Raw genomic sequence first — 11,657 nt, 5'->3', positions numbered from 1 at the left:
TGGCATTGGTAGTTGACCTACTACTATCTCAGAGGTACAACATAGGGTAGGGTAGAAAAAAAAATTAAAAATAAGAGAAAAAAATAAAAATCTCAGGTGAAAACCTCCTTTGAGGTACCTCAGATTGGTTCATTGATTGAAAACGTCCATGAGGCAGTCAATGGGTTGGGAAAAAAGAGAAAAAGAGAAAAAAGAAAAGATCCTAGGTGAAAACGTCTTTTGAGGCGCCTAGGCATACCTACTAGTTGAAAACCTCATTGAGGCGGCTAGTAGGCCTAGAAGAAAAAAGAGAAAAAAATAAAAGAAATCCTTGCTCCATGCATCTCTTTGATAAATTCATGTACTCTCCAACATCTGCAAGCAATAAGAACAAGTTGGTACCAAAAGGAAAATTGGTCAAGCCTAGTGAAAAGAAGTCAAATTTTGACTTTCTCCTCCTTTGCTCAAATGCTCCAACAAGGCCAAGGCCATGCCAATCCATCACCCTCATCTATTTTCACCATCCACCCATCATTCTCAAGCTTCTACCATTCAGTTTGTTTGCTATCCTAAAAAATTATAGGATGCTCTATTTTACTACAGGATACAAAAATATATAGAGTAGAAATTTGTTTTTGCCATAACTTGAAAACCATGTACCATTTTCCAAGCTGTTTCAGGAGGAGATGCATATGGATGATGGTAACATGCTCAAGCAGTCTTAGAAAATTCTAGTGCACCATTTCCAAGAAATGGGCCTCCATCACCTTCAGCCATTTTTGCATTTTTTCAATATCCGTGCATCCATTTAAAAAGCGGTTTCATGGGGAGATGCATATGGATGATAGTAACATGCCCAAACAATTTTAGCAATTACTAGTGCATGGTATCCAAGAAATCAACCTCCATCACCTTTAACCAATTTTAGTTTTTCTCGAGATCTGTGTATCCATTGACCAAAATTTTTCTATGGGGAGGTGTATAATGATGATGGCAACATGCTCAAAAATTTTCAGCTCAATCCAGTCTACTGTTTGGGAGATATGGACAAAACAAGTTGCTGTCCTGTAAACCTACAGGATACAGAACAACACCTACATGATTGGAAGTGAGAAATTTTAAAGGAGATCCCGAGGTTAAAGAATCTCCTCCAGAGCTTAGCAGTAGCATCAGGATCATCAACATCATCATCCAACACCTGCACATAAACATCAACTCAGCAACAACATGCATGTCTCTCCAACAACCATCAGGTAGGTACAGGTATGCAATATTCTTGACCTCTTATTTTGAGCATACTATAGTTAGAAATTTGTTGTCAATGCATGAGAGATGAGGTTTTATAAGCTAAGGATGGGTCAACATTCTCAGCCGCCTTCAACTAGTTGATTGTAGCTCACTCCTTCACTCATGCAATGTTGAAAAGTCAAATTATGAAGGGTGATGATTTCAAGGAATGAGGACAACAGTTAAAAGAAGAAATTTTTGCGAAGGATAAGGTCACCACAACACTCCAAGCCCTCCATCCACTTCATATTCACTATCTATTCATCATTCATCCATCCCATTTCATTCTTCAAAAAAAAAAAACAAAGAGAGCATCCTCTCCATTTTCATGAAATTTCCATTTGTAGGTCAGCAGGAAGGACGATCAAAGAGCAAAGGAGGATCATAAAGAGACCCCTGTCACTCACATTTTTATTTTACCACTCATTAGTATTCATTCCTCCACCATTTCTATCATTTTTTCCACTCCTTTACTTTAGTTACAAAGGGACTGTGTTTTCTACAGGATGATCCTGTAGGAATCACAGTGACCCAGAAATACTGCAAGAAGGTTGAATGTTGCTACAAGAAGGAAGAAATAAACAAATTATGCTAAACCACAAGGTGGAAAATTCTTTTTAGAGAACTCCAAGGTGATTAGGCAGTCACTTAGGCCACAAATGAGAAGAAGAAGGTAACAAAAGGAAGTGCGACATTCGCCATGAAAACAGAACTCAAACTACAGTGATAAAAATAGGGTTTCCAAGAGGTCTCTAATCTCTTTCTAGACTTTGTCCAAGGCCTAAAAGATGTTATAAAAATGTGAGAAAGGCATGGAAGTCAAGTAAGGGCCTTCCCTAACTTCAGACGACCATTTATGCTCAAAACTGGTATCTTGTAGTTTTAACAGGGTTTCCTGTAGGTTCCTATAGTTCTGACATGAATTACGACAGGATGTCCTAGTTTGTATCTAAAGGTAGTTTGAAGGTGGTGGAGGTGTCTAAATGGCAGAACAAGGTAGCAGATGGGTGATAAGGGTGTGGAAGACCTTGTGAAACCAAAAAAATATTCAAGAACTCATCTTGAATAAGGCCAAGAAAGCAAGCTAATGGTCTCAAGAAGCAATGAATTTTCTTTGAACAAATATGTTTTTGGGCTTGTCCTTGCAGATCTTACAATCAAGATTCTTAATGCACAAGAGAGAGGCCACCAGGGCCATGGATGAGGCACAATGAGGTCACTAAGTTGCTCAAAGGATGACCAACACTTTCAGCAGGGGGTTATGATGGGCCTGTAAATTAGACATAAATTAAGTCCCATGCCTCTAATTTAAAACATAAATTAAGGCATATGAACATCCTTCAGCACATTAAACCTCTCTTTTTGCATTAGATAATTTACTTTTAACTTTAATATATTCATTAGGAAGGTTTATGAATAATTGAATATTTCTGCCTAATATTATTATTATTTTTTGAATATTACGAGAATATTGGGCAGATTATAAAGAGTTGGAGGAGGAGATAGTTTATTGAATTTTTCCCTACTACTGGGGGATCAATATTAAATAATAATTCAACAAGATATTATGGAATTATGGCACAAATTGTGGAACTCCAATAATTGAGAAAATATAGGAATGTGTTCCACTAATTAAAGGAGCGGATCCACCAATCAAGGGAGCAGATCCACTAATCAAGGGATTTTGGTGGGAAATATTCCTCCATCCATGGGGAATGATTCTTAATCATTTTTTATAAGTACCAATTCAAATTTTCCTCCAGGGAATGATTGAGAAAATCTAGGAATGTGTTTCCTGCCATTTAATGCAAATTGCTAGTATTGGGGACTAGACCCACTAATCAAGGGATTTTGGTGGAGAAAGCTTATTCCATTCATGGGGAATGATTCCTAATCATTTTTTATAAGTACCAAGTCAAATTTTCCTCTAAGGAGAGATTTTAATTAGTGTTATTGTGGAGAGAGCTTGTATTCTTACAACTCCATTGTATTTTTTTTGCAGGGATGTAATTCTATTGATGAAAATAATCAAGATTGGTGTCATGTTTAGCTTCTAAATCTTGTTCTCCTCCACAGGTCTTTGAGTCTACTTGGACTTGGCTATCCCAGGAACCTTAGATCCCTTTTATATCATTTTCTTTCATTCTTTTCATTGCTTATTCACGTGCATATCTAGTTTTTATTTCTTTCTATTTCTGCATTTAGTGTTAATGATTTCTTATTGTAGGATTGAGTTAAATGGTTTATGTAAGTTCTTTTGCAGGATCACGGGATCACAAACACTATTTCATCCTTGGAAAATATTTGGAAGTTCATAATAGTCATTGAGTTTCTTGGATTAGTCTTCTTATTCCCAAATCTAAATTGATGGACCTCCTTTTTAGCAAGGAACAATAAATTTCTGCTATTTTTTAGAGCATGCTAACGAGCTTCAATCGAATTGATTTTACTTGCATTAGATCACAAACACATTCTATTTCATAAAAAAATTACCCCATTGCATTTTCACTTGATTTGGTTAGGCATTTTTTAGATTTACTAGCTTACTAGTTCTCAAAATTCTAGATTTTTCGACTAGTAATGTTTTTTTTTTTTTGCATGGGTTAACAGAGATATTTTTGAATGATTCCACTTGGAATAGGGACCTAAGACATCATAGTTAATAACAACATTTTTCCCATACAATTTGGATTTTATTTTCTTGGTCATTAAATTCTCACCAATTTCATCATTTTACAAACTTCTCCAAGCTTTTGAGTAAATCCATCCACCTCCCAACTTTGGTTTTGAGTTCTGAGTAATCCTAGGAATTTTCTCACTCCATTTCACCCACCACACACCTTTCCTAGGTTTCCCATCACCTCCAACACCTCACATTTTTCTCTCGGTTGTATCTTGTAGGTTCACTATAATTCCTACAAGATCATTCTGTAGGTTTCTAGTACATCCTGTAGGTTTTCTTGAAATGACCTGTTTTAAGGCCGAATTGATGGAAAACCTCTAGGAAGTCACCAAAAGCCTCCAAGAGTCTCCCACACCATCCAACCATCTCCTAACTCTTCTATCCAACCTCCAACATCCTTAATTCACATGCCACATCACCAAAGGAAATTAGTTTGCATACTTGATTTTGCATGAAAAGACAAAAAGACAAAAACATATTTATTTCAATCCCTTTACTTGAAATTTAGTGATGGTTGATGCTTCTTAGTTCCATTCTTAGATAGTAGGATTTGGTTCATGATAATTTAGCATTATTGCAAAACATAGTTTCTTAGCAGTTAATTAGGACATGGTGTGATTTAGCATTGAATTTCCATCTCTTTCCTTGTACTTTCTTTCTTGCAATAGTTTAAGGTTCCATTTCAAACATTTCATATTATGAACTTAGTTTAGGATTTTACTTCAGTACATGCACTCCATTGCATCATGACAACAAAGGAAGGACACATTGTACGCCGCATATATAGTGCCAATACCTCTTAAGTTTGTACGAACCCCGGGTTGATAATTAAAGTCGGTAGCCTTGGGAGTTGCAGCATTCTTGTTGCAAACATAGGCTCATTCTTTTTTGGTGCCATTGCCAGGGAGGTGTCAAAGTATGCATTGTTTTCTTCCCTAGTTGATTCATTTCTTTTTAATTTTTGCAAAAACAAAAAAATATTTTCATTAGGCATATTTAATTTCAAAAGTAGAAAATTGCATTGCATTATAGTTTTCATTCAATCATAAAAACAAAAACAAAATTCTCCAACACCAACCGCCCATTTGATCACATGGTGCATTAAGAGCCATATCACCATTCACTTTTGTAGGTAGAAGAATAATATGGCGAAGAATGTAGAAGAAATTGATGGCGATGATGACAATGAGGAAGATCCTATTGGATTTCTCATTCAAGATACTAATGGAAGTGTGCACATGAAGAACATCCCTCCATATTTTCTTCCAAAATTTCATGGGCTAAGGTCATAGGATTCATAAACCTTTCTCTTTGAATTTGAGATTGTTTGTAGATCTTATGGTTACTTATTAAAAACTAAAAAATGGAGATTGTTTCCGACAACATTGAAGGATAGAGCTCTTAAATGGTTCATGAGTTTAGGGACTAATTCAATAAGATCATGGAATGACATGCAAAAGATATTCCTAGAAAAATATAAAGATCATGATCTTAAAGAAGAAATATTTAGAATGAATCAAAGAGAAGATGAGAGTCTAGAGGATCTCATAGAGGGGTTCATGTATAATGTTAAGAGGGCAAAACTACATCATTTAGGATCCGAAACACTAAAAACCCTCTTACTTAGAACAATTAGGGATGAGTGGATTAATCTCCTTAATCTCATGAGTAGAGGTGATGTATATCAATTATCATTTGAGGAAATTTGTGAAACATGCAAACATATATTGTTGGGCCTCCAAAATGTCTTCAAAATGACATCCACTTTCACCTTTATCACCACCATTTCACTCACATGTCGCAACTCCATAACCATATAACCTTTCATTAGCCACCATTTTTATAAATATATGGGTTAGGATCATTGTTTACCAAAGTTATTTATTTTATGTGTTTAAAGTGAATTTATGATTAAAAACTAGGAAATTAACATGGTTTCATGTATCTATATATGTGGCTTGAGTTTCATGACATGTGTAGGTCATTTGGAAGCTTCCAAGGCACCCTTATGTGACCTCCAATGCTCAAATTCGAATTCTCTTCAAAGAAGATCTGGATAAATTTCAAAAACGGATATGTGTCCTATTTGGAATGTACCTCAATGAGGTGTCTCATCATTTCCTATTTCTTTTAGAACTCTATGATATACTTTAGGGGTTATGTGTCTCATTATGAGCTAGTTAGTTGTAACTATATGAGATTTTAGTAGATATTCATTAAATAAGATAGCTTCTTATGTTTTTGTATAAATAGGAGAGCCTTCTCCTTTGAAAGGCATGTGTAAAGTTGAGGAAATGCTCATGTTTTTAATAGAGAATTTGTAGGTTATACTTGGAGATTTGAAGATTTAGTTTTGCTTGCATATAGAGCTTCTTCACTTTCCATCCTCATACACCATTGGAATGGCCATCTAATGATTGTGAGATTTAATTGCTTTTATAGATTAAAGTTCATTTGCTTTCTTAGTATTAGTTTTAGAATGATTATGTAATCTCTGCCTTTCTAAAAACATTTCAATAGGGAATATTTATGTATTTTCCAATTGGATTAAGTTTGAGGCAAGGGCTCATAGTTATTTAGTTTCCTTTCATGTTCTGTTATTTACTTTCTTGGATCAAACTATCAATTCATTGTATAATTGAATAAAGGATCAGACCAAGAAGGTGACTTCAAATTGGGTGATTGAATGTTCAACCTATGCAATTATTGAGCTTTACTTTTTTATGCTTTTATATTTGCTTTTAAGATCCTCATTTAATTGCATTAACTGATATTCCAAAAGATCATTCTAAAAAATTGATTTAATCATATTTCAAGATTGAATGGTTGAATATTTGATACATGCAATTACTGAGTTATTTTCTGCACACTTTACTTGATTTTCTAAGACATTAGATGTTAAAGTATAAATAGTTGCTTACACATCATCTCAAAAAGGTAACACTTCATAATTGAACGCTGGATTAACTAAGTATACATTAGTTGTTTTTTATTTCACAGGTTAGTTGAATTTCATTTTCATTATTTGATTTCATAGATCAGATGAACTGATTTTCATTATTTTGTAGTTAGATTGATCTAAACTGAAAGGTAATGTCTAGCACATACAATGCATGGATGCTTCACAAGTTTATGAAACCCCTGGGTTGACAAATTAAATGGCAGACAATCACTTTTGCCCAACATTTTGGTGCCGTTGCTGGGGAAGTGTGCATAGAAACTAACTTCCAGTTTAGAGTGTATTCTATTTGATTTTGTTTTCACTACCCATTTATGGATAAAGAATCTAGAATGCAGCCCAAAGACTACATTGAAGAATGGTATCAAGAAGCGGTTACGCCACAATATTCATCAATTCTTCAAGAGATCCTTGTGGCAAATCGAAAGGTCAAGTCGATTTCGCATATCCTTATAAACAATCAGGTACATTTTTCAAGTTGGGATATGAGCATTTCAAAAATTCTAAGATATAAATGGCTTCATTGGAAGCATGGATATACTTAAAAAATAATAAAAAAAAGTTTTTAGATAGATAGGAAAAATAAAAATAAATTTTTATAGTTTTTAGGATAAATTTGATGTTTTATGGTGTAGTAAGAACCACCCATATACTAACCCTTTGTAGAAAAAATTTGCAATAAAACAAATGGTTGAGAACAAGGAGCGCAAGTGAAGATCATGAACGATAATTTAAAGTATGAGATCAAGCCTTTTCATTTTATTTTTGCAAAATTTACAGAAGAATCGATTGATAAAATCTTGACTATGTTAACAAAATAAATATCTCAACTATGCTCTCCTTTTGCACTCCGTGTGACTTGGAGAATCAGAAAAAAAAATTGTTTTGTTAGTATGTCATAAAAATTATCTAGCTATAGAATGCAATTTTGCAGCTAATTTCTGTTTTCATGATTTGATTTAATTCAATTTGATTTTTCAATAAACTTAAAAAAAAATAAAAAAAAATGCATTTTATTTATTAATAATTTTTTTTTAAATGAAATATATATGTATATATTTTTAATTAAAAAAAAATGTAACATATATAATTTAGAAAAAAAACAAAACATTGTTTTTTTTATTATCAAAAACCAACGACAACGAATCGACACAAACATTGTTTGAGAGTTTGGAAAAAAATGAAGGTTGAGAAATGAAATTCTACAACGCTGGAACCATAGCATTGGATCCAATTTTTCACAGTTGGGCTTTGGCATTCAATGTGTGAATAAAATAAAAATTGCATATGTTGTCGAGATCCTAGTCTTGGCACATTAATCTACTCCGCAGTGAACCGTTTTTGTTTCATGGCAAGTAAAATAATGGTGAAATCGTTGGGATTAAACCTGGTTTTGGTTGTTGGGGACTTCAGTCACCCTGCAAATAAAAAATGAATTCGGTGTGCAATTCAACTTCTAATCATTGGTATTTTTTGTTGCAATCGATTGATTAAAACGATGAACGGTTGTGCGTTTCATGTGATTAACTTACGTATTGGTTGAAGGTTTGATTTTGTGGAGATCTCAACAAGCGTAGAAACACTCTTGAAATCTGTGAATGCCAGTTGAAGCATGGTTGCAATCAGGTCAGCGCTCATCATTGCCTACTTGTACGCACTTTCCTTCCTGTGCTTCGTTTGGTCAGAGGGAGAACTGGAATTGAAATCAATTTTGGTGGTGGAGGTGTAGTCTGATGGAAAAGCTAGTTCCCTGTCTATTCAATTGATCAACACTGTAGAAAAGGCAATTATTGAATTAAGATAGAGGTCTTGGACGGACTGTTCGTGATGGAAACCAACAACAAACTTGCAAATAAAAAAAATTCAACCACAATAGTTACCTGAGCAGAGGAAATGTACGAAACTTAAAAATGTAAATTTTAAAATACAATTTTTGGCCAAATGAAAACAAATTTTGGAAAACCGAGACATCGGTTTTTCTCAAGATAGGCCGAATTAAATAAACTAGAAACGGTTTTCTCAATTTCACAACTGTTTGAGAGAAATCTGAGATTCTTCAGGACATTGTTTCATTGACTGCGTGAGAAAAAACGGATTTAGAATTTAATGCGCAGATGGAAGTTGTGGCCATGCAATGAATTTGATCTTCCGGATTTACAGAAGGAATATCCGCCACATATATTTCTAAAGTTCCAGCGATTGAAGGAGTAGAGGTTATTAATACAACTGGTGATAGAGATTTGTTTGCCACTGGTTTTCTGGAAGCAGATTGTTGCACACAAAACCACTGCTATCAGTGTGGCAATAATGCAGCCTATCCATACGTAATGGTCAAGCTACATGGCAAAATCCTTGATTCAACGTTGCCTAGTCAACCAGTTAACCCTAAATGAAGACCAACACATATCTGTTCCACATTCTCATGGGCATAAATACATTTTTCCATTTCACCATTGTCATCTTGGACATATTCTGCAATCATAGCAGTTCGTGAGATAGCAATTCACTCAGTTATGTTCAACCTTTTCTCCCGGATTCGATTTTGAGCAAAACAATTCTTTAGTCTATGCATCTTTTGGACGTTGTCACTTAATCTGTTGCATTTCTATCTTATTTTTGGTAGATATATTAAGTGGATCATCCATTGATGACATTTCGCCAGTGTGAGCAGGCTACTTGTGGTCACTGCATTTTTCTCATATACCTTTTATACATGGCAATTTCATTTTTTTATTACGTTGTTTTTATTTAATGATTATATGTTTGTAGTGTTTTGCTATATGTTATGATTTGTTATGTGTTTTAATGTTTTATTAAGTTGTTTTTTTAATTATATTTGTACATATAATACTTGTAATGTTTGATTTTTGTTATATTTTGTTTTAATGGAATATAATGTTTGTGTATATATTTTAAGTTTGTACATGTGTTTTTCTTATTTTTTTTTTTAATACATATGTTATGTTTTGTGATGAGTATGTTTAATGTTTTGTTTTTCTATTTCATTTTTTTAAATTTTGTAAATATTTCGTTAGTTTTTTTTTTTTTTAAGAAAATTGCCATAAAAAATTGTCATAAAAATTTTGATGTGAAAATTCATTTCATGACTGGAGAAAATTGAGAAAAGAGTTGTTGTGATGGTCCACTCAAACTCACATGTCGAAGCAATAAATAAAAATATAAAAAAATATTAAAAAAAATAATAAAGAAAAAAAATTTGCTAATTTTTCTGAAAGAGGCATTGCAACTATTTTGGCTTCAGTAAACCACAACATTGTTTCTTTATCTTTGAATTTATTTTTGGTTATTCTCTGACTTGGGTTGTTTGTTTAGGATTTTAGCTACAGAAACTGTGCATATTCTGCAGCTGAACAATGATTCTGCAACGAATCGACAATTCTGCAGCTATGCATTTAATTCAATGATTTTTTTGTCAAACAATTCATTCTAACCAGAAATTCATAATCAAAATGCCATTTCATCTGCTTACATCATCTTTCACTAAAACATCATATTTCCATGCCACATTTTACATGACAATTTTCACTGTTTCATAAAAATTTCAAAACAGTCTAATTTTTCTCATACGACATCGGAATTCGATGATTCAAGCATCGTTGCAAAGATCTCGATGAGATATACAAAATGAGGAAGCTATTATTAGATTTTGAAACAACAAAGAATGAAGAAATTGCTGAAAATAAACAATAGGTAACTTGAGGCACTACTTTCGACACAGGTATAAACTCTTTTTGTTTTCTTTCATGAATTTGTTTAATAGTACCGATTCTTATTTTTTTTTAATGTAAATTTCATTAACAGAGAGATTGATCACTTCTCTATTTTGATAACCTTACAATCAATTGGAGAAGAAGTACTAGTTTTTTGCAGGTTCCAGGAGGAAGAATAGATGACCATAAGCAAATAGTGTCTCTCAAAGACCACATTTATTTCACAAGAAAATGGTCAGAGCAGCAATAGAGATGAAACATCAATGCATGAGCACATGCTAATGCATGTCAGATCCAACAATTGCAAGCTTTTCAGATGCCAATGTTTTCATTGCATCCATACTCCTTCAGTGAATAAAACCTTCATCTCATTTCCTTTGCAATCACATTGCATTTCACTTAGTTAGTCAATAAAAATTCTCATCTCATTTTCCTTAATTGCTCATTTTTATTCATAGAAACTATATTTTCTGCCTTGCTTTCACTAACTCATAAACCATTTTCATAAAGACATTCATCTCGCTTACATGTTGATTTGTCCTTTTACTTTCCATTCACTTGTCATTTTCCTTTTCGTTAAATAAACCTTGATCCACTGCAAAATTTTCCAGTCATATTCCTTCAAAATCATTGTTTCATGCTCGCGTTAGATGATGGAGGATTCCTTAAGGACTTCCTTCTAACAAGCCTCAACCTATCGACATCGACAAATTATCTAGGTCCGAGGCTAGAGTCCTCATTAGTACCTTGAGGCTTGTATGCCTTAATGACAGGCTCTCTTGCCAACAATCATGGGAATACATCAATGTTCCTTGATTGTTGGATTTTCCAAGTGGCTCGACATCGGCTCATTTATTCACCCTTCGCAAGATGTACTTAGGTACCTCGGCACTTGTTGACATTAATGGCGAGTTTGCCTCGCACTGGTTAATGACATTCATCAATGGTCGGTAATCCAATGACCTCTCTTCATGCTCGACACCGACACATTTATTCGCATGACTAGAGTTGTACCATC

Source organism: Pinus tabuliformis, chromosome 3_2 (assembly GCF_031772625.1).
Source record: "Pinus tabuliformis cultivar Carrire ecotype Pingquan chromosome 3_2, CPIR1, whole genome shotgun sequence".
Classification (NCBI taxonomy): Eukaryota; Viridiplantae; Streptophyta; class Pinopsida; order Pinales; family Pinaceae; genus Pinus; species Pinus tabuliformis.
The sequence above is the reverse complement of the archived record's forward strand: the minus strand, read 5'-3'. Positions refer to the sequence as shown.